The 25,426-nt window shown below is 37.7% G+C and overlaps 1 long non-coding RNA gene across 1 annotated transcript; it reads right to left on the bottom strand.

Annotated features, from left to right (window-relative positions):
* On the bottom strand, positions 1 to 24,639 carry LOC134651504 (uncharacterized). Its single transcript, XR_010097110.1, has 2 exons — positions 24,554 to 24,639; positions 1 to 174 (listed from the first exon to the last, which is right to left on the bottom strand). It is a non-coding gene; the product is annotated as an uncharacterized LOC134651504 (long non-coding RNA).
* Positions 24,640 to 25,426: the final 787 nt, after the last annotated feature.

Below are 25,426 nucleotides of genomic sequence, written 5' to 3'. Positions count from 1 at the left end.
TTTATGACGTATTAAAAAAAAAACTACTTACTAGATCTCGTTCAAACCAATTTTCGGTGGAAGTTTACACGGTAATGTACATCATATATTTTTTTTAGTTTTATCATTCTGTTATTTTAGAAGTTACAGGGGGGGACACACATTTTACGACTTTGGAAGTGTCTCTCGCGCAAACTATTCAGTTTAGAAAAAAATTATATTAGAAACCTCAATATCGTTTTTGAAGACCTATCCATAGATACCCCACACGTATAGGTTTGGTGAAAAAAAAATTTTTGAGTTTCAGTTCTAAGTATAGGGAACCCCAAAAATTTATTGTTTTTTTTTCTATTTTTGTGTGAAAATCTTAATGCGGTTCATAGAATACATCTACTTACCAAGTTTCAACAGTATAGTTCTTATAGTTTCGGAGAAAAGTGACTGTGACATACACGGACAGACGGACAGACAGACAGACAGACAGACATGACGAATCTATAAGGGTTCCGTTTTTTGCCATTTGGCTACGGAACCCTAAAAAGCAGGCAATTCATAGAACATTGTTTTCGAAACATTAATAGGCTTCGAGTAAATAAATGCTACTTTTTATATTATTACACTTGTAAGCCGATACACATGTAATAGCATGTACATGCCATTACAATTATGTAGTGTTCATAAATACGCATTTCTAGAAAGATCTACAAGGTGCAAAATTATGTACAAAATCACAAAATCCAATAAATAAGAACTAAGTAGAACAAATTTTATATTAAAGGAATAATGGAAAAATGCACACCTTTTGGCAGGAATTGAATCCTTTGCAATCCGTTTTTCCTTGAATATAAAATTTGTCAAACCTATCAATCGCAGATCGCAGACGTATCTGCTTGCTAAAAAATCTAAGTAGAACAATTTTCAGTTTTTTCCGCCCACTTCGTGGCCCCGACACGCAGACCACTAAGGGATTATACAATGACCGATACCGGTATAACATGTCTCCTGTTATCCTATAATGTACAAAATATACGTGTACATGAACGATGATAGCATTACGTACATACTCGTACATGCTTGTGGGAAATAATTGCATTACCTAATTAATAACTTTTGAGTAACAAGAATTAAGATGAAAGGGGACGAAGTAACGTGTCGGCTTTTCCATATATTTTTATACACACAAACATCATAAACCGTCTATGATGTTTGTATTTAAGTTTTACCTCTCAACGACGTTTCGAGGACGGCGTTGACCCCGTGGTCTCTGAGAAGTTCGGCTAAAGTTGACATCAACATCTTCTAGCCGCGCGAGTTTTACGAACTACCCGCACTTGATCTTGTTTATCAGCTTCATAGACTAGGAATCCTCTAGACGGAGTTTAGAGCAATTATTTCATGAAACCGATGCTGCCATAAATACTGGGGTGCGGGGGACGAGGTGAGCGAATCCCGTGCCGTGATTGGTCCTTTCAAAGACACGGACCAATCACGGCACGGGATTCTGACACTTTGACTCGAAGATGGAGTAAAACTACCGTATATTTGTGGCACTAACGATACCTATTCGATTTATCGACTGTCCAGTACCTCCATTAAAATGACTCGAAAATCTCTCGGATAAAAAATAATCCTAGTCCAAAGCTAAAAATCCTAACTTTGCCAAAACGTACCAAAATACCAGAGCAATTCCTCTCGATTAGTCGACCAACCGCGGCCGTAGGCAATTGAATTAAAACCGATGAAACTGATTTGGAATTTCAGTTTCAATATTTCAAGTTTCAATGGCAGAATGATTGCGGTTGCATTATGGGTAGTAGTAATTCTGTAAAGGGCTTTTGTACCAAATGCATAGTTAAATAATTTAAATTATACGTAATAGGCAACAATTACATTATTTAATAGTTATTTGTTTTAAAAGGCAAAGTTGTTGCTTAACCTCTCTATTAATGCTAATATTGATACCCGAGCAAGCGAAATAATCCAAAATTGAACAAAAAGTGGAATATTGGGCGTTGCGAGGGTTCAAGGCTCGAGGATTAAGTAAACAAAATTTGCCCCCGAGTGAAACACAAACGTTTTCACCACACCAACGCAAGGAAAATAGTAACTGTAAAATATCAAACAAAATCCAGTAAAAAATGAATGTTATTAAATATTTATTTTATCATTCAAAATCATCATTGGAAAGTCAAATTCTACCAGCCCACATAAGGAAACTACTCAAAATTTGCATTTGTTTACTTTGCCTGCACAGTCATGTAGTTTTGACGCTAAGATGTAGGGGCAGCACAAGTAAGCATAAAATTTTACCTAATAAAAATTAGATAAGTGTACACGCTTAAAGTAATAACTTAGGTAGAGTATGTGCGGAAAGAGAAGAGTCGTGGAATGCATGGGGCCCAATACAATCCACGACTCATCTCTTTCCGCACAGACTCTACATACTACAAAAAAACAGTACCGTACTGTATGGATATGATCGTCGGAGTTGTCCATGTGACAGCGGCGTGATAAAATGATAGCATATCTCTCTTTCAATCGCGAGGTGACAAAAAGTGACACTTATTTTACTCGTATCATGTATATGTCTATAAAATACGCCTGCTGATTTGCTTTTGTTTTACCTCATTGTTTGAATTACGAGTATGTTTAAATGCCCGAACGGGAGTCATTTTGTTTGCGTTTTTTTTTTAAATACCAAATTAGACAGAGTTATGTATATAGTCTCTAGACTAAATGTTATAAATAATCTATTTGAAAACATTATTCTTAAGTCCCTTAATAAACCTCCATAGAAAACAGAACAAAGCAAAATGTTTACATAACTAATAAATACATTCAAGTCAGTCTTATGAAACCCTCGTCTTCACATGTAAGAAAACTTACATCAAGTTCCACCGATCATTTCAAAACTTGCGTCCACCTTTACTTGACCTGTCTCCGTTCCTTCAAGCAAAGCTTAATGGGTTTAAATGAGTACTGTAGACAGATATGGGAGGTCTTAGTAAGCTGGTTTTTGCGCATCTGTATTGTATACTACGGGGTGGGCTAAGAAGGCTTGGAAATTGTTTTACGTGACACATCATAATGGACTAGGGGGATGGTGTCGCCTTTTGAATAGCTAATGTGGCTGGAGATATGAAAAGTGATATTTTATAATGGACTAGCGACCCGCCCCGACTTTGCACGGGTTAACAAATCACTACATAGTATAAAACAATGTCGCTTCCCGCTGTCTGTCTGTCCATATGTATGCTTAGATCTTTAAAACGAACGCAGCGGATTTTGATGCGGTTTTTTTTTTGATAGAGTGATTCAAGATGATGGTTTATATATATTTTTTAACCCGTGCGAAGCATTTTTAAGCCGGGGCGGGTCGCTAGTTATACATAAACTTTCCTCTTGAATCACTCTATCTATTTTAAAAAATCGTATCACCGCAATCCGTTGCGTAGTTTAAAAGATATAAGCATACATAGGGACAGACAGACAGCGGGAAGCGACTTCGTTTTATACTATGTAGTGATAATGAAGTTAGACATTTCGAGATTATGCGGGTGGGAAAATGAAATGGTATTAGTACTGCTTTGAATCTTGAATTAATTTTATTTACCGTACCATGCTAGTATGGTCAAACGCAAAGTCAAAATTTATCTTTACATTTTGATCATTTCGCTGAATGGGTCAAACAAAACGCAGGTTTAAGTAAATTAGGTACGTCCTTGCGCTGCATAAAATGCATATTTTGGTTAATGATGTTCAAGAAAAAGAACATTACGAGTAGTTACTATAATGAACTTTTTATGAGAGACTTTTGTTTTTATTAAAGTAATGTTTGTATAAGTTAGTGTGTTAAGCAATAAGTAGGTACCTAAAGTCAATTGTTTTATTCGGTAGACTAGAAAAAAATACATTTTAATTATCGGAAACAGTTTCAGGAAAACATGTCAATAATACTATATTTTTCAAAGTTAATGTACTATCTTTACTTTCCTGTTTACAATGGGCACAAGTTACACACATATTTGATTTATATTCCTAATATCAGAAAATATGTACTTACATACCTACTAATATTTTGAATTTTTTTAAAACTTTCCCGCAAATAAAAATTAAAACATTTAAAGAAAAACGCATTTAACTTTTAATGACCACGATTTTTGCATTTATGAACTTCATAAACAACGTGGCAAGAAATATAAAATGAAAATATTTTACACATAATTTAAAAGCCGACAGGATTACCGCAAAGTAAACATGGAATATAAATAAACACGGAAATACGTCGTTGGCACTTTGCGGGCATAATTGAGTGGGAAAAATATTATTAAAATTAATAAAAAATCTGACATGAGTCTGATTTTTCGAGTGTCAGATTAAAAATTATACTATTAAATATTTTTAAACAAGACTTTTTCGGTTGAAGTTCAAAATGAGAAGTCGTCTCAAGATTTTTTTTGGCTTTTGGTCATTAATGTCGTAAAATGTAATATTGGTAGCTTATTTAGTTACGCTAACGTGGAAGTGTAGGTATAATAATATGAGAGTAAATAAGTACACAATTATACGTGGATGGTATTATCCTCTGAGGTAGGTATCATCGTAACGCCCGAACCAATTTCCCTACCAAGCGCCTGGCAATATAATCTCACATATTTGTCAATCCATCTGACTCATACATCACGGCAAAGTTAGAAGCTCTCAAGTTCAAGTACAGAGGAAGGGTGAGGCCCGACAGTGATCGACGATCTGCTATGATTTAAGGATCGCAATCAGACTGAGTGCGAGTAATTGAAGTTATAAAAACAAGCAACAAAGGTTGCACTCCGGGAGTGCCGATAGAAGTGAAAACTCACCTCACTATGTTACCGACGCCCGGTAACACGATACAAACATTTAGCGGAGGTATTCTATTTATTTATTATATATTATTATCATTCTCAAATAAGATCACACTTTTTCATTAAATCGACATGTTTATTTACATACTGCCATGACAACGTCAAATTATTTGAACATGGTAAAGAGTCTTGAAAAGGAGTCCGCAACATAAATGTCAAATAACATTGAGCTTTTCTTTATTGATTTAAATGCCATTTAAATTATGAGTGGCCACCTTACGGGGCTTACAGTCACGTGATCGCCTTACGCTGTCTCGAGTTTATCATTTTTTCCCCACCTCAAAAAGTGCCCAGCGCCGCTCAAAAACCGGCCAACTGCGAGTCGGACTCGCGGACCGTACACTAAGTCCGACTCACGTTTGAATACACATTTCTAATAGGGTTTCCTGTAATCTATATAAAGGTAAATAACTATTTTGTGTATTTTTTTCAAAATTTTAGACTCAATAGTTTCGAAGATAAAGGGGGAGGGGGGATGGTGGACAGACATACGCCCGAGTGATCCTTTAAGGGTTCTGTTTTTTTTGAGGTACGGAACCCAAAAAAATACTTATGTTAGGAGACCGAGGTGAGTTGTGACAGAGGAGAGTTGTGACATTGTCGAATTTTTGAAACCTATTAAACCTATTAACTGTGTTCGCAACAGTGCGCGTTTGTTAGCTAGTAACTTGAACTAACAAACGCTCGCTATTGACAGCTCGTTATTAGCTTTTAATCGATTCCAAAAAATCGACGATGTCACAACTCTCCTCTGTCACAGCTCACCTCAGTCTAAAGGCATAGTAGGGGCCTTTAGGGGTCGAGGTTCTAGACTTATATTAAGTAATTATTTTTTCAAGAGTAATTTTATTTCAAAAACGTACAGCTATTTGCAATTCCAAGTGTGTCACCAAGAAAATACCTGACGATGCCTGTAGCTGATTGTAAGTTTGTGTTTACCTGACGAAGCCTGCGTTGCGGATATAAAAGTATGGTCTCTGAATAAACTATAGAAAATACCCGAAATAAAATTAATCGCTATCTCTTCAGAATATTAAAAACATTTAGTATCTATATTTTTAACAAAAGTCCCAAAAATTCGCAAATAAAAATACATCTACTTTCATGTCTTTTTACAACGATTTAAGTGCTATTTCTATTTCCAATAAAAATTCCTTATAAATAGAATTTCTCTCGACTATTTTTATCCTTCAATAACTTAATGAAATGCCGTTCACTCCAATATTTACACACGAGTAAATAGTCGAGTATCAGCGTATCAATTCATTTAAACATTTCGGTGTTCAAACACCGAAATGTTCAAACTCTCAGAAGGGTTAAAACTCTTTTGAAATCAACTCACCCGTTATTAGAAAATACTTATCAAACAGAACTAATTTTGCATGTGGCTGGGCCTGGTTCTAATGCACCTTTATTTTGGATTTAATTTCAATTACGACATATTTGCAACCTGAAAATAACATGAAAAAAATAACACGAAAAATAACCCCTCCCTACTTACGTAAGTAAAACTTACAAGTGTGTCTTGAGTCTAACGTAAAAATAGCCATGTCAGATAAACGTCAGTTCATACAATGTGTATGACCTGCATTGGTCATAATAGAGTTTTGACAAAGGGGTTTAAGGATTTATTGAAAATTTGTTACTAGTACGTTTGAAGTATGGGCACTCGATTGACGATTATCGATTGATTGATGACAATAACCTTACGATTAGGCGTTACAAATCTCCGTAATACGTAATATTATATACATATTTGTATTATCTGTATACCATCATAGGAAAGTGCCCACTCTGTCGTTGAAGAAAGACTAAACTAAGTGTAGCTAGGTCTACGGTCTACCTTTTAACAGAACTAAGTCGGTAAGGAGTTACGATGGTTAAACATAAACACGGTTTCTCAACTTTCTCAACCAGCCTGTTGAGTATTGGATTCGACTGAATGCACTGAAAACAAAGTATCGCATTAAATTTAATTGCGGCAGCCTTTTCATCTGCACGGCTGCAGCCGTAACGACGTCGTTACACTAATGTTGTTGAGAGTACCCTTACCATGAGTTTATACGAAAGCTTCGTTACTCAAATTCTTTGAAAGCTCATCCCCACTTCTTAGATACATGTCAAACCCAGAATAAGAGGGCGTCTCGCTTGTTTCTTGCAGAACGTGCAGAATGTGGAAAAAGTTAATGTAGGTCAAACACAAAACTGTGTTCGCGTCTTTCCTGTAGACATAGCCAAATGTTAAGGGCTCTAAAGCTTAATTTTCTTATTTAACCCTTATCCACATAAAAAGAGTCCTTTTATTTGGAAATGTATGAGAAAATCATTACCAACCTACATCCCCACTAGTATTATAAGTATACAATTGTGATATAATGGAGAGCTTTTCAGTCGAGTACCGTGTTTAGGCAACGAAGCTTGCTGAGTATATCACTATTGTATACAATACTTTTTCTACGAGTCAACAAAAAAAAAATACTTAAAACTAGTAGAAGAATCATATATGTACGTAAAAAAACCAAAAGTATACAGCTAAGATGCGCGAGCAGCCGCGATACATTCATACTCTTACGCGACCCGTACTTGCTCCGCGCTTTCGATTGGTCAATTTCATTATAGTTGACTAAACTGTATCGAAATGAATATTATAGTTGACTAAACGGTATCGAAATGAATATTATAGTTATCTAAACTGTATCGAAATAAATATTATAGTTGAGTTGGGGTCCCATAGTGAAAAAAGTATGCGATTTCACTTTGGTATACGAAGTCTTAATTCAAGCATTGCAGTCGACGAGTAGAAAAAAGCTATAAACTACTGTCCAGAGGAGAGAAAACGTATGCGTCCGAACGTCACATATGTTCATACATCTAGGCTACCAGACGCTCTTAAAAAAAGTTACCCACAATACCCGCATGGCAATTATATTAAATATTACATATATATCTAAATTTTAGTCTCAATTTAATGCACTGAGAGTGAGTTTAAGAAAACTGTAACCATGTCTGTCTACTGTAAGCTCTTGGTAAGGGTACGCGCTCGGCTAAACTTTGCAGCAATTCGGTAACGTGTAAAGAATTGGGCGTCATATTTTGCATTACGGCGAGTTCACTAATACTGAGAAATATTTAGAAAGGCCTTTTGTATACTTTTGTATAATAATATGCCAATTGTATAAATGCTGATTTTTATACAAAAAAAAAATTAATTTAATGCGCTATGGAAAATGACGTCGCTGCGCAGTTGCGTCGACGTTGCGTCGACGTTGCCTCGAGCAGGGCCATAGAGTTGTAGATGCCGACGAGACGCCGACGCTCGAAAGACGTTAGATGTGGGGTGGCCCTTAAATATATAGAAAACCTTGAAATATAGTGGTAAGTATTTAAGTCTTCTTCTTCAACATAGTGTTTTCCCGGCCTAGCGCCAGGGTACTTTCGCTTTCCTGCTCAATCTTCTCCACTTCGCCCGGTCATTGGCATCCTCAGGTGTGAGATTATTCTCATCCATGTCCGTTATCACGTAATTAAGTATCACCAAAAAATTATGACGAACGAAACTTTCAAGTTTTTATATAAAATATTACAGAAAAGGATTTCTACCCACAATTGAGTAGACCCCCGTTACATTTGTATTTTTTATTTATACATGTACCTACCTATGCAAAAAAATTGTGATATCACTCCTTATTATTATTATTTATTGAACACAATGTAAGCTTACAGTTTCAGACCACATCACTTACACGCTAGGAAAACAGATACATTGTCAAAATAGTATATGGAGGTGATATGGAGGTAATGGTAATTTAATTGATAATAAACTTGATGTGTAAATAATATATTATCTAACTATGTTTAAACTTGTTATTTTCCTGAAGCGACGATTATGTTATACTGATAACTAATGCTATACGTATTTTTTCCTTAAATTATTTTTTCGCTTTCGCTACATTTAGATAACTAGCTATATAACTGATTGATGCTTCCATGTTAAGGATGGCTCACGTTAGACCGGGCCGTATCCGGGCCGGAACTTCTGGCGCTTACTTTTCTATGACAGTTGAGAGGTGATCACGTGATGCTTTCTATAGAAAACGAACCACCGGAAAGCTCCGGCCCGGACACGGCCGGGTCTAACGTGAGTCATCCTTTAACCACCACCAGCAGTGTGTTCGAATAATCCATTTGGAACAGGTTTCGGCTGTGAGATGGTAAAGGGGCTTACAGAGAACAGCACAAGATTACACATGCAGTATTGCAAGCAGGGGTACCCCTGCCTGCCTGCCTGTTGTGTGTTGTGTGTGTTGGATTAGTTACAACAAGACACCTTTGACAGAGTTGACGTCACGCGTGTGTTTGTGTGTACACTGTATGCCTTGAAGCTTATTAAATCAAACATATTGTGAATGTGTTCACATTGTAATTCTCACATGGTGGTCTATTTAAAATGTACTATAAGGCATTTTAGGAAATCAGTTATATCGTAAGAAGTCACTTTCGAAGTATGTATGTCAATTCTGAGCGTCTTAGGGAGACATTCTCAAAATATGACCTACCTTAAAAGTGACTTCCTTAGAATGTGGCGTCCTAACATAACTATATCAAAAGTAAGATATCTCGAAAGTAACTTCTTCTATGAGAAAGTGATATCACTATTTAGCCTAATTGCTATTCTTATGCTTATGCTATTAGAATGTTTGCCAACGCAATAAAACAACCATCCAATTATCCAATTTGTACAAGTCAACTATGAATACAGAAATATCTATTTTACAAACACAAAACCTTGTAAAATACGTACGACATACCGCTGGCCCAATATTACAGGGTTCTATGTTACATTTTCAAGATAGTTGAAATTCGACTTAATGTCACTATGACAATGTTCAAATTTCAGTTCGATAAAAGTGAAACATAGAACCCTGTAATATTGGGCCAGCGATACGCAAGCATGTCTATTCTAACAATAAAGACATTAAAGCGAGTCTCCGGTTAAACGCTGCCCCAAAAACGTCACAACACTAATTTAATTCCAGGTGTTCCAGTCGAAGTTACCTTGCCGCGCTGCAGGATATTTGTATGGAGATTAGATTTGCTTCGCACTGGCCCTCTGCATACGTAATAGGGATCGGCAAAAAAAAGAACTAACTCGAACTAGAAAACGGGACTGAATATTTTTACGGTTTAGACTCACTTGTTTAAAGTCACTCGGACGGTAAGTTCGGAGAGCCTAGGTCTCCTTTCTCAAGCACTAATAGTGAGAGTAGCGTTCACGACGGCCGTGTATCGCGTACCCGTGCCGTCGTGAACGCTGCTCGCACTGTTAGTGCTTGAGAAAGGAGAAGCCTAGCCTCTCCGAAATATGTCGCGCGAGTGACTTAAAACAAGTGAGTCAAAATCGTAAAATTATTCAATGTTAGTATGTCTCACAATAGTTTAAATTCGATTAGAAAACGGGATAATAGAGATTATATTAACTTTGTTTAAGCAGAAACGTCTGCGAACGATGCTATTAAGCTTAGAAATAAATGAATTGGGTACGGTCTTGGTAGCTCAGGTGGCAGAGCACTGTACTAGTGATCCAGTAGTCGTGTGTTCAAATCCCACACAAGACAGTTAAATTTTCCACTTTAAATTTATTTCTTAATAGACTTATTAAGAATGGGAGAGGACCGGGCTGCCAAGAGGGCATACCTGGGAAGACCGACTGGGTAGGTCGGCCCAGATACCGCTGGGGAGACAGCGTGAAAGCGGATCTGCATCAGCTTCAAGCCGATAATTGGCAGAAAACGGCGCAGGATCCGGAAAAGTGGTGTGCTCTTGTTTCGGAGGCCAAAATCCTCTTTGGGTCGCTGAGCCGTAATAGTTAGTTAGTTAATTTATTTCTAAGCCTAATAGAGATTATTATGTCCTTGTGCTTTCCCGATTCCTTCTCATGATAGTCTGGAAGCTTTAGGCAATTTAAGCAGCTCAAAACGGTTTCATTGTTACGTGAGTTATGTATGCCTATCCTCGGCTCTTACGTACTCTTATAACAACAACAATATTTTTAAACTTTGCTCTCGCTTATTTCCTCGGGACATTTAAGAGATGACTTGTAACTTTCTTGGCAAAAACGTCGATAAAGTCCACTTTATCATCTCGGACTTCTTAAAACATTCTCGTTTATTGTTGAAGTCAGGTCAAACGAGATAAGCGCGCTACCTAATTTATACATGAAGAGCTATACAAACGAGTCATTTTGTCTATAGATTTACATACCAAGTAACCTGTTTACATTGCTCTTCAGTGTAGTTTTTAAGTGGGAGGAGACAGCGGAAAGTTAGGGAAGAATTGATTGAAGTTAAGAGTGCTCACACCCTGAAAGTCATTTTCAAAGGAACTACAGAAAGTATTTTCGTTTCTTGGAGTTTCTTATTCTCTGGAGTTTCAAGTGTCACTTAAATTACTTACGGCCCGATTCGAACAATGCTTATAAGAATTCACAGCGGTACGCCAGTGTCAAAAGTGACGTTTTTTGGTTGAAGAAATGTCAATTTTAACACTGAAATCGGTATCGTAACGCTGTAGCTTAATTCTTATAAGCATTGTTCGAATCGGGCCGTTAGGCCTTTTGACATCGATGACTAGATATTCTGTCGACTCAAAATAAATCTTCATATTGTCTGTATGTCCTTCTATCGTTATCGTCGTTAAAACTTAGCTCTTGGTTGCTTGGTTTGTTAGCTAAAAAAACTTCCATAAGGTTTATTCGGGTAATCCCGAAAATCATTGTAAAATCACTCATATTCCGTTGTAGTAAGAGTCAGCTTTCGGAATTATCCACCACTATTCGTTCATTCGGAAATACCCGAATACACCTTACTTAAAACAAAATGGACTTACATGAGTCAACTCTGAGAATATGTCTGCGGTTGTGTATAATTGTCACGACTCTTTGCATACCTACATTTTGTATGGTGCATGGCAATTAGACAGCAGCAGACATATTTTTTTCAGAATGACCAACGTAAATGGACGTCTTTACTAGGAAAAATCTAACGTCTACAGAATTAAACAGTAAAAACCAACGATCAAAATAAAATACCTAATAAAAGCTCTTAACACGTACCATATCTAAGGTTAACGCCCTTCGGTAGTGTCAAAACTGTAAGTCCGGACTTCCTGTTCAGTTCGCAACACGAATAAAAACGCATGCTCATGCCATACCGCCCTGTCCAATTCAGAGGCCGATTCTCATTTAACAATTTATTATAGTTTTGATCTTGTTATGATACATGCGTGCGTCTCACGCATACTAATAAGTGAGAACGAAATGTCCAATGCCATGAATCCAGTGTATGAAAAAAACGTAAGCTATCTATGCGAACGTATTAATAGTTACGCTGTTGTTTACTTATAAACAGTAGTGTAATTATGATAATAATGACCATGGTAATGTTATAAACACCGAGTTGTTATAAATTTTATAATGAGCGCCTATAGCTCACTAAACTGTATTAATTTCCAATCAGCGTGAGAGATTGTTAAAAGTAATTAGTAGTAGTAGCAGTAATAGTAAATAATTTTTTTGCACAAAACAAGTGCATAACACAGAGATAATTTACAACAAATGCGAACTTATCCCTTACTGGGATCTCTTGCAGCTAAGCTTTAAGAAACTGAGACAGTAGATACGGAATGGTAGTCAAACTAAGATTCAAAACAAATGGTCGTATCAAAACAAATGCCAATTTGTTAAATCAAAATCGGCCTCCCTGTCCAATTCACCTAATCCTGTTGGACTTTTGCCCAGGTTTTTAAAACGAGTGTATTCAGAGGCAGTAATTGTTTTAAAACATGCCGTAGAACAATAGGCTTGCTAACCATTGTTGCTTTAGGGTTGTTTTTGATGTAAGTGTTTGAGACAAAAGGTTTTTCAGACTTGTTACAGTCTGGCCCCTATTTCACCACGGCGACAGGTTCGACAATTCGACAAATGTCACTGTTGCTGACGTCACAGGCATCCATGGGCTACGGTTACCGCTTACCATCGGGCGGGCCGTATTCCTGTTTGCCACCATCATTGTATTATTTAAAAAAACTTTATTATATCGGCAAAAAAGAGGTATTTCTCTTTCGAAGTTTATGATGATGATGTTGACAATTGTCACACGATTTAATAGAACTTTCGGTAATTCTTGATAGGAAATGAGTTCTGTGTTGGAATTTCGTGACAATTGTCGTGTTTCTTGTGACAATTGTCATTAGCTTCGCAAAATAAGTACTTACTTATTTATTGGCGATATAATGGAGTTTATTTAATTAATTTGTTGGTGGCAAACAAGCACACCGCCCGTCCGATGGTAAGCGGTTACCGTAGTCTATGAAGGCCTGTGACGTCAGTAACAGTGATATTGACAATTGTCCTACCTGTCACCGTGGTGAAATAGGGGCCAGGCAGTTTTAGGCATACGCGCTTTGTGACGTTAATATACATTTACAGAATATTATTACACATTTCAAATACAACCATTTTGAATACAATTAAGGCACGTTTAGTAAAAAAATACATTAGCTAACAACATTCGAAATACTTAATGTATTTCGAAGTTATCAGTTGTAATTTCAAGGCTTTCGTTTGAATATTTAGGTACTTGACGATTCTTAAAAAGATTATTAACAATTAAATTGTGAACATTTTCATGATGAACACATTTATAAATGCCCTTACCGGGATTCGAACCCAGGACCTCCCGACTAGGCTAGTCTTGTGTGTTTAAAAAATTTAACATTTTAAACACAACAGTGCGAAAATTGTTCCACAAGTTACCCGGTGGTACTGCGTATTCCGTAGGTACGCTTCCACATTTCCACATCAAACACACGCAAGTTCCATCTTAATTACTCCACAATGTAATACACAAATCATTAGAATTAGCGACACGCCGGCTGTCCAAATATTGGCACAGGTAACAAGCAGGGATGTTGCAAACATCCGCATCCGCATCCGCAATCGCGGAACTTCCGCATTATTTTCAACATCCGCATAAAATCGATGCGGAGCTTATGCGGATGCGGATATCGAACAAGTCGGTACAGGAACGTCTTAACGGCGGCGTAAGTGCTAGGTAATTTCGTCATTACCTAAGTATAACGAAATCGTCTAGATCTAGAAAAGTCGGCCAAGTTACTGTTTATTAAATATAACGCACCTATATTCTTGCTCAAATACTAAACGTTTCGTTTTTTTTTTAATAAAAAAATGTTTTAAATGTAATATTTGACTTTTTCTAAGTAGCTAATCTTGACATCCGCATCCGCGGATGTGAGCCTTTAGATATCCGCATCTGCATCCGCATCCGCGGATGTCAAAAAATCTGCATCCGCAACATCCCTGGTAACAAGGCTCGAAGGTTTGTTCCCGGCGAGGCTTGGATTGTTTTGGTAACTATGTTGGCTAATACTGAACAAAGCTGCTACATGTTTGGTCTTGTTGGGATTGCATTTTGTATTAAGTTTAGAATTTGTGTGTTGGAACACCTATTGTACAAAGCGTAGATTTAGAAATTATAAGTGACGTCCCACGGGTAAAGGTACCTTATGGCAGTTGGCGCTTACGCTATTACTATAGCGCCGCTCCAATATTATTGCGGCGCTATGCGACGTAAGCGCCAGGCGCCATAAGGCGTCCAAGTATTATATTATGTCATTATATAACACAATGATATATAATTGATATATAAGCAAGCGAATAAGATTCTTAACGTACCTATTTATTAATAGTTTTAGCCTACAATAACACTCACTGGTTAAGGACACGTTTAAATAAAGCGCTGGTGGCCTATCGGTAAGAGCATTCGACTTGCAATCCGGAGATCGCGGGTTTAATCCCCGACTCGTACCAATAAGTATAATTTGATGTTTACCTGTCACTTCAGTGAAGGAAAATATCGTGAGGAAACCGGACTTATCGCGATAAGACCTAGTTTACCCTCTGGGTTGGAAGGTCAGTTGGCCGTCGCTTTCGTAAAAACTAGTGCCTACGCCAATTCTTGGGATTAGTTGCCAAGCGGATTAGCTACCACGAGCCGTGGCAAAATGATGGTTAAGGACACGTTTAAGTCGTTTAACAACACGCACGGTTAGTAATAGGTATTAGGATTTTAAAAGTAGATATTTCTCAAACAATTATTACCTAACTATGTAAAGTCAAATACGAATTGAATCCTTTCCAAAATTTTAATATAAAATCTCTTAAATCTCAGTTGCATTATGAGGTTGCATAAACATGAGTGTAATGCCGCTTTAAAGCAAAATATTCCAAAATATTTTTCCCTCTCTCCATAGTTACAAACTCATATTGCAAAAACTCAAGAGCCCTCAACGTTGCGTAGCCAAAGTTCAAGGAACTTGCAAACACGAATATCCCCTAATTAGTTAATATATGTTGTCATCAGATAGAAACGGTTGCGTCCTTAATGAGACCGAGGCAAAGTGTTGAATATCTTTCTTATGCCGTATTTCTTGCCAAGTGTTCATACGTCAGGAACCCTTGGCTTTTCGCGTGGTAAACGTGAAAAATGCGGATGGTTAAATGATTTCCATTTAATTTTGATCTCTATTTTATAAGCTTTAAGAAACCACGTATAGTTTACCGAGTGTATTAAAGTAGACTAAAGAAAGACCAGATGGTAAAAAGTAAGTTTATCCATTTTGCTCTCTATTACAAAAGGGCTAAGAAGGTCGTTAGGTTAATGAGATTGAAAATCTTGTAGCTACTTAATAAAAGACTTCGTAGGTGTTTGTTAAATGTTATATTTATATGTGATATCTGCCAAGTCGAGTAATACTTTTCTACATTCTTTAATTATGTAGGGAACCCGTTAACACAGTGAATCTTAGTATATTTGAAGACACGAGAGTTATAGCTTTTTTTTTATTATGTCACTAACTTATACGAATCAAGTAGGCTATAAGTAAAATACTTGTTTAAAGTCAAGGTATAAAATATTTTTGCTGTTTATAATTTATTTTTTGTATATGTTTAAAAATATTTAATTTGATTGATCTAATAACCGTTTTAAATATTTTTATACAATTTTTAATCGTAGCTGAATTCCGGTTGGTCTCTGCCTTTGATGCCTAACCTGTCAAAAAATGACTTGACTGCAGTAATGCTGTCATATTTGAAATCTTAACAGTAGCTTAAAGGGTCTAATCCAGCTATCACTTCGATCAACACGGGCTTCCGTTCCGACACCTCGGAAGGGATAGGCCCAAGCGATATCTTGACATTCAAATCATTCTGCCATTTTTCGCGGGGGGGAACGTGCACACAGTCGCACTTCTCACACACTTACATACAAAATCCAATCTGTAATGACGACACAAATACATAGAAAATGACACCCTACACAGACAAATCTTGCACACCTCGATCTGATTTTGTGTACGGACGAATCACAAGTGTCCGAACACGCACACTAACACATTTTCGTCAAAGAATTTTATTGTTTTCTGAGAGATGAGAAGTCGGATTTGTCGCTCGACCGATCCGCAATTTGTACTGGGCGAGCCAAATCGATAAATCCAGCAATTACATGAGACTAAAATATAATATTGTGTTTAAATGTAATTAAACGTATGACATGTAAAAAAATATTACATGTGAAATGTAACACCTTCTTTTTGTAAATTTGATGTCCCCGACCTCTTTTTACAACAAAAAACCGAGCAATTAGGCATTTTTTCTGCTGCTGTGTTCACTCGCGCGTCTGGAGTCCAGACGTGCGACTGGACTCGGTCTAGTTAAAAATCCGAGCGCAACTAGTTTTATTATTTGATCTTGTACCTAGGCAGAGGGGAAATAGTGCGAATGCCGCATCCCTTCCATGTTGATCGAAGAGCTATCACAATTAAAAAATCACGCATTGTCGTCTAGTTTAGTTGTCAAAACAAAGATACAATATTTTACAACAATTGGGATAAAAATTACTAACTTGCTTACTAGCTTGCTTGCTTACTTTTTTGTTAGTCGGATAAAAGCATAGCTACAAAAGTAATCTACCACAACACCTGGCTCGTATGACCTAAGCTGACAGAATACATCAGCGGCAACGAGCAAAGTTTGATTGGGAGCACTTCAGAAATTCATTAGGCCGCGCGGAGGCGAGGAATTACGCCTGATAAAAACTTTGCTTGGAGCGCGGCCAGGCGATACTGGTAAGTAGATATGTTAGGTTGCATAGGTACCTACTCAGGCAATATCGGAAACGAGTTGCTAGTTTTTTTTTTCGACTGTCGCAGAACGATAGTGTGTTCAATGTAAGCTGCATGCTTTGATACTGGTAAGTAGATTTATGTTAGGTAGCATACCTACTCAGGCAATATCGGGAATGTACCTTATAGCTTTTTTATTTGACTGTCGCAGAACGATACTGTGTTCAATGTAAGCTAAGTACATGCTTTGATACTGGTAAGCAGATATGTTAGGTGAGCATAATACCTACTTAGGCAATATCGGGAAGTACCTAGCATTTTTATTTGACTGTCGCAGAACGATAGCTACTTGTTCAATGCTTACTGTAGCTTACATGCTTTGATACTCATCATCTTCCTCGCGTTGTCCCGGCATTTTGCCACGGCTCGTGGGAGCCTGGGGTCCGCTTGGCAACTAATCCCAGTAATTGGCGTGAACACTAGTTTTTACGAAAGCGACTGCCATCTGACCTTTCAACCCAGAGGGTAAACTAGGCCCGTATTGGGATTAGTCCGGTTTCCTCACGATGACACTAATACACATGCTTTGCATGACATGCTTTGATACTAATATTAGATAATATGTTAGGTAAGCATACCTACTCAGGCAATATCGGGAATGAGTACCTTGCTTTTTTATTCAACTGCCACAGAACGATAGTGTGTTCTACAGTTAGACTAAGATAAGTCTGCAACGTTTTTTGTAGCACACGCAGTGCAAGTGAAATTGTGATGTAAAATTGAAACATAGTGGTTTGCCATTTATGACAACAATTGAAAGCAAAATTAAATAGTTAATTAATAACGATGTGAAATACCATTTTTTTCACTACACCAACGTAAGGAAATTACATACTATGTAGGTAAATGTAAAACGTTACAAAACAAATCTATATGAAGGTTATAAGGTTGTTTCATTCCAATCATTACTTTACTCACATTTCTCTACCTACGCGAAAAATTTAACTTTATTTTTTACCTACTTGTAGGGTAAACGTACTGTTTCTCAACGCGGTCCCAGTACATGTCATCTTGAAACTTAAGTCATTGTCAATAGAAGTGACAGCAGGGTGTCATCTATTGGGCATTAGGATGTCGAGCACTAGTACGTTTACCTTATATCATATTTTAGTACTGCGAAGAAAACACAAGCGACTGCGGTTATGAGGAAATAAAATAAAAAGTTAGTATTTTATGCAAAGGCTATAAAGTGAATACTTAAAATGGTGTGCATAGTAAAACATGTCATAAATATATCCTCTTTTACTCTGGACACGTATGAAATCCCCTTTTTTACCTTAAAATGTACAACATTAGCGCTATTAAAGTTTACGCCCTTTTGAAAACGTAGTATAATTTTCACTCCGCTAAATGTATGGAGGTAAAAGTATACACCCATTCCATTAGCATAAAAAAGTGTCTGTTTGCTGTATAGATGTGTAGTATACCGATGAAAAACAGCAAGATAACAACCTAAATACATTCATAAGCGCAGTTTTAAATTAGGTACCTGAAAAAGTTTCAATATATACCCATACAATTTCCATTTTAAGTTTATTTTCCTTTTTAAGTAATAAAGTATCCCGTTGCTTAGCACTGGTCTTCTCCCAGAATTTCCAGGATCTCATACAATTAAAAACTATGAGCTGGCGCATTTTTTGCACAAAAACTCAGCCTCACTGTGCAGAGGGGGAACGCGGCCAGCATCCTGGGAACTATGCCTCAGGCAGAGGACCATGTGGGCAACTTTGTATGGAGCCTGGACCCAACGCCAACAGAAATGAGAGTAAAGTCATTAGATAGGTATTTCTATGTACTTCATTTTTACCTATGGGCACCAATCGGAATTCCATTGCAGAACGGAGATATTGGTATTCTAGCCAAAATGTCGTCACCCTTATTACCTAGGCAATAGAGTCCAAGTAAGTAAATTAATTGCTGCAGTGTAGATGTTCGCGCACCGCCGGGCGAGCACACCGAATAATTTACCGCGCTCGCCCGGCGGTGGACTCTATTGCCTAGGTAATAAGGTTGACGACATTTTGACTAATGTACCAAATTCTCAGTTCTGCAATGGAATTCCGCTTGGTGCCCATAGAACGAAATGAAGTACAGAAAAATACCTATCGAATGACCTAACTCTCAACTCTGTTGGTTTTGGGGCAATTTTGACGCATAGTCCTTTAGGGCTAAATTTATAATTTATTTATTTTGTTATTTACATACTAACGTAGCCGCTGTACTCAGAATTCCCAATTTGCTTTCGGTTTTTGTAACTCACCCCTCCATTTTTCGTAATGTTTCGTCACCACTTCAAAACATTATGGTATAAGATCATAATATGATTATAGGTACGTACCTACCTACGTCTTAATTGCAGTGTAAGTACTGTTTCGTTTTCAACCACTGTGAAAGCGAGCGTTCGCCGCTCCTCAGAATGACGAAGAAATAAAACTTTTATAATACCCTGTCGTTTTAGGGGCAGGTTCTTCGCCGCTTCAGGAATGTTTGTTGTCCCTGTTTACTTTCCGTGTTCTGGTTTGTCAGTGACTTGCGGCGCGATTCGGGAAATGAATTAGTGATTCACTAGATATGAAATAGTAAAGATCTGTGACGTTCCACGGCAAAAGGTACCTTATGGCGGCTGGGGCTTACGCTATTATTAACGGCGCTCCAATATTCAGCCGGGGCAATGGCACCTTTTTCCGTGGAACGTCACATATCTTTACTATTTCATATCTAGTGAATAAAATAAATAATAAATAAATAAATATAAATAAATATTATAGGACATTTTTACACAAATTGACTAAGCCCCACGGTAAGCTCAAGAAGGCTTGTGTTGTGGGTACTCGGACAACGATAGATATAATATACAAATACTTAAATACATAGAAAACAACCATGACTCAGGAACAAATATCTGTGCTCATCACACAAATAAATGCCCTTACTGGGATTCGAACCCAGGACCGCGGCTTCACAGGCAGGGTCACTACCCGCTAGGCCAGACCGGTCGTCTCTTATTCATTTTCCGAATCGCACCGTTGTAACAGTACAACGGCGCGAAGAACAGGCTTTAGGTAACTTGACATTTTAAGGTTTATTCTTTAAATAAAAGACTTGAACTCACGGCCTCTGTATCGATACTTCAGTGCTCTGCCAACTGAGTCACCAAGACCTCATCCATAGCCAGCGAATCTTTCCACCATAATAAGTATATGGATCTAGGCGACATCTGCTGTAAAGAGCGTTAGTGTAAGGCCTGAGTGGACGCTCGAAGCGGAGCGTTCGGCGGGGCGTGCAGCGTGGCGTCGGCGTCAGGAATAATTTGAGCAGCGTGTACTAAGGCCGCTCCTATACGTTTGCATTTGTTTAACATGCACGCTGCACGCCCCGCCCCGCTGCACGCCCAACTCGAGCGTCCACTCAGGCCTTACACTTACGCTTCTCTCCCACACTCGTCACAAGTAGGTAATTAAATAGAAGGGATGAAAGCCAACCATTACTGGCTCATTTTTACCCAAGAATTTACGGCCTCCTAGCGTAGTCAGTAGTGACCCTATTAAGAAAGCAGGACGTCCCGGGTTCGAATCCTGGTAAAGGTAAAAATTAAGGTAAAATGACTGGTATTTATTGAATCTGTATAATTTATTTATTTGGTTTCTATTTTTGTATTGGTTCCTTTTCCTGTTTATAATTTTATTTTAACACATTAACTGCCAGCGACTAGCTAGGGAAGTTCACTGTTCGTAGGCGCTTTTCGCTACATACGGTTTTTCCCGTAGCGCGTAGCACGTAACTTGCGCTGGCACTGAATGTGTTAAGGCAGCTCAGCCTGTTTGTTATAATTTTAAGTAAACTTAATAAACTACAAGGCAGGTAATCAAAACTCCGATCAAAAGTACTCGAAATTCGACTAAATAGGTAATACAAAACAAAACGGCTACTTGAACTCATTACCAACTTACTCATCGCATGATGCAAGCTAAAATAACCTTTTTACCAATGCTAAAAGAGCTTTAACGACTGCTAAATACGTTGGTAGATCGATAACAACCAACTAGAAAAGCACGTCAAAATGTTAATTGAAACTAAATTTCAATCTCGTAATGCAAACATGATTGGTATTGCAAAATAAACCTTGATCGCCTTGACCTAGAGTTCAAATTTGAGTTAAATTGTAAACAAGATACGAGGTTAACAAAGTTTTTCAGGTTATTTATTTGTGGCACGTAGTGGATTTAACTTTTTGACTGATTAGAGACAATATTGACTTTTCACTCGGTGACGAACTGACGAACGAGGTTCGCACATTGATTGAATTAATTTGGCCTCGGTTTGGGCGCAGTTTTATATTTAAATGTTTGAAATAAGTTTATTTAGAGTGAAAATATGCGATTAATTTGCATGTGTTGATAACTTTTAAGTGACATCAACCGAGTCTGATAAAACTTTTAGTCGGCATGTGATATCTTGTATTACCATACCTCTTATATTCATGCATTTTAAAATAAATTTAATTAGTTTAAGTTTCCTACTACTTATTTAATTTTGTAATAACAAGATTTGCGATGAAGAAGATTTTTGAAAGACCTTATTGATGATTGATGGATATACGAATGAAAACGGAAAAATTTGGTTCAGTTATTCTTATTTAACTTGTTTATAAGCTGTGCCCTAACCACAGGGCGGATACGCCATACATCAAAAATCATTTGTGTTTATATGTGTGCTCGACACGTCTGTACCTACACGCTTCATTGTGTATGTTGTGGGTAAGTCGCTATACTGAGAGTCCGCGCAGCCGCCAGATTATGGCCAAATTCGTGTCGCGGGGCGAGGTAATGCGAGTCCGTGCGAGTGCGTGGCTGTTCTGTTTGATAATACTATTACTTATTCTGTGCCCTAAGTGCTCTTATTAGTGTAGCTAAACCGAATAAGAACCTCCAATAAGTCTGACTCAGACTAGGAGCGGTAATGCGGTTATATTACTTTCGGAAAAATTTTAAACGATATTTATATCGAATATTATAAATACAATTTTGCGTTGTTAAATAATTGTTCGTTTATAAATATAGTGGATATGAAACGAATTGTAAACGTTTTTACGTAATATTATATTAATATTTAAAACGGACCCTTTTCAATTTCATATTTCCCGTGCGAGTGCTTTAACAAAAAATCTAAAAGCCATTTTGCATTCCTCACAAAATATTCCAATGAAACCACTCACCGAAGGCAATTTCCTTTTTTCGAGTAAAATGGATTCCTGTCACACCGTGATTTAACTTATACTTTTGTAACTTCAACCACAGAATAAACTAGTGGCTCTGTGAGCTGTAGACCTCGCGAGCATAGCTTATTGGGGCCGTGCACGATGACAGCGCCACACAGCGGTTTGATCAATCAACAATACAAAGATTTTAAAATATTAAAAAAAAATACGAAGTTTAAGTGAAAAAAATATACAAAAAGTTATGTCTTACTGGGGATCGAACCCAGTCTTTCTGTGTGCAAACAAAAAAAGCGATTGTTTACAAAATGCGCCATGATTCTCGAGTACAAATTAAAGATCTAAATACCGCCTAAACCAGCAATACAATTTTTCTGCATTTTTGACCATTTACTATGTAAATATGTCTCAAAAAGAAAATGCTCTTATGATATCGATACGACTATTTGTTTAAGCGCGAGGTATCACAACTCCTCCATTTTTGAAAATTTCCAAAAACGGGATCGACAAAAAAAAAATATTTACTCATAGAATCTGGTCACAAAATTTCACACGAATCGGTTGAGACTTGTGACCTGTAGAGGAGAACATCCGGACATACAAAAGCAAAATGCCAGAGTCAAAACGTAGACCTTCGCTACGCTTCGGTCAATAATAGTACTAAGTACAGAAGACTCACTCTCTAACAAAACGCGTCTGTTACGATCAGCACAGATATGGCCGCTAGGTGGCGACAGCGCCACGCGCGGCTTATGGCTTTCCCCAAAATTGGGCCGGAACGGATGTACTTTTTAGCTACCTGTAGCAAAGCGACGAAATCGCGGAGTGAGCCAAGCCTGCTTCAACTGAATTGCCGGGCTCCACCACCACCAGGCGTCTTAAAACGTCTGTCATGTGTATAGAAATATAACAGGTATGAGTACAGAAATAAAGGAAAACAAAAAAAAACTCAGTCTCGGGCGGACTTCCCGTGTTTTTTTTCTATGTAGGTAAATCCACGTCGACTGTTTCGACGGCATCGGACTGTTTTGTTTGGTAGAACATAAGAGTCGGGCGAAAATAACCACGGTGTGGGTGCCGCAAGATGGGCGAGGAGCTGGCAGGCCCAGCGGAGATGGCGGGATGACCTGGGCTACCCGTGAAAATCGAAGTTAGCAAATTGCGAGCATCTTTCTCTGTTACTCTAATTACTCCTTCATTGGAGTAAAAGACAAAGGTCCCCGCAATTTGCGAATTTCGGTAGGCCCTCTGGACGCATATCTCAACGGATGGCGGGAGATTGCTCAAAACCAAGACGGATGGAGATCGGGGAGGAGACCATATTATGATAAAGACTACCTACTAATAAAAATAAAATAGAACATAAGACAAAAAAAGCAGCCAAGTGCGAGTCGGACTCGCCCATGAAGGGTTCCGTATTTAGGCGATTTATGACGTATAAAAAAAACTACTTATACTAGATCTCGTTCAAACCAATTTTCGGTGGAAGTTTACATGGTAATGTACATCATATATTTTTTTTTAGTTTTATCATTCTCTTATTTTAGAAGTTACAGGGGGGGGGACACACATTTTACCACTTTAGTAGTGTCTCTCGCGCAAACTATTCAGTTTAGAAAAAAGCGGCCAAGTGCGAGTCAGACTCGCCCATGAAGGGTTCCGTATTTAGGCGATTTATGACGTATTAAAAAAAAACTACTTACTAGATCTCGTTCAAACCAATTTTCGGTGGAAGTTTACATGGTAATGTACATTATATATTTTTTTTAGTTTTATCATTCTCTTATTTTAGAAGTTACAGGGGGGGGGACACACATTTTACCACTTTGGAAGTGTCTCTCGCGCAAACTATTCAGTTTAGAAAAAAAATGATATTAGAAACCTCAATATCATTTTTGAAGACCTATCCATAGATACCCCACACGTATGGGTTTGATGAAAAAAAAATTTTTGAGTTTCAGTTCGAAGTATGGGGAACCCCAAAAATGTATTGTCTTTTTTCTATTTTTGTGTGAAAATCTTAATGCGGTTCACAGAATACATCTACTTACCAAGTTTCAACAGTATAGTTCTTATAGTTTTGGAGAAAAGTGGCTGTGACATACGGACGGACAGACAGACGGACAGACGGACAGACAGACAGACAGACATGACGAATCTATAAGGGTTCCGTTTTTTTCCCATTTGGCTACGGAACCCTAAAAATGATATTAGAAACTTCAATATCATTTTTGAAGACCTATCCATAAGATAACCCACACGTATGGGTTTGATGAAAAAAAAAATTTTTGAGTTTCAGTTCGAAGTATGGGGAACCCCAAAAATTTATTGTTTTTTTTTCTATTTTTGTGTGAAAATCTTAATGCGGTTCACAGAATACATCTACTTACCAAGTTTCAACAGTATAGTTCTTATAGTTTCGGAGAAAAGTGGCTGTGACATACGGACGGACAGACAGACGGACAGACAGACAGACAGACATGACGAATCTATAAGGGTTCCGTTTTTTGCCATTTGGCTACGGAACCCTAAAAAGAGCATCACAGGGTGGTCAGAAATAAGACAACAAAGATAATTTTAACCAAAATCACAAAAAAACTATTCCTTCAAAGCATTTTCATCTCAACAATACTAGAATTCGGTGTAAACCCGTCCATCCTTTAAACGCCGACCCAGCAAATGCTTGTAAAAATTGGTCCGCCGGTTGATAATAATAAAAGGGTAGGGTATGTGTGCCTTTACCTGCCCAACACTCCAGTCACGATCCAGAACTTTTACAGTTGACGGCCAGCGTTTTGTGACGGTAAGTGGCTTTGTAGTTGTGTCGGCAAGTGGAGGGAAAATGATGGATATTTTGCAATTGGTAAAATCTGCTAGCGAAATTATTTTATTATTTAAGATCACCAACAGTGGCAACACGTCAACGACATCTTATAAACTACCTAATGCATGTTGTGTTTACCTGTAATTGGTAGTCTAGGTACTCTAAACATTATGATGCACAAAATCGCTTGCCATAAGGACGCTCTGGCCGGTTATTCGTATAAAGATACCTACAAATTTCGTTCTT

Source organism: Cydia amplana, chromosome 10 (assembly GCF_948474715.1).
Source record: "Cydia amplana chromosome 10, ilCydAmpl1.1, whole genome shotgun sequence".
NCBI classification, from domain to species: Eukaryota; Metazoa; Arthropoda; class Insecta; order Lepidoptera; family Tortricidae; genus Cydia; species Cydia amplana.
Note: the sequence above shows the minus strand (reverse complement) of the source record. Positions and strands in the feature narration are given on the sequence as shown.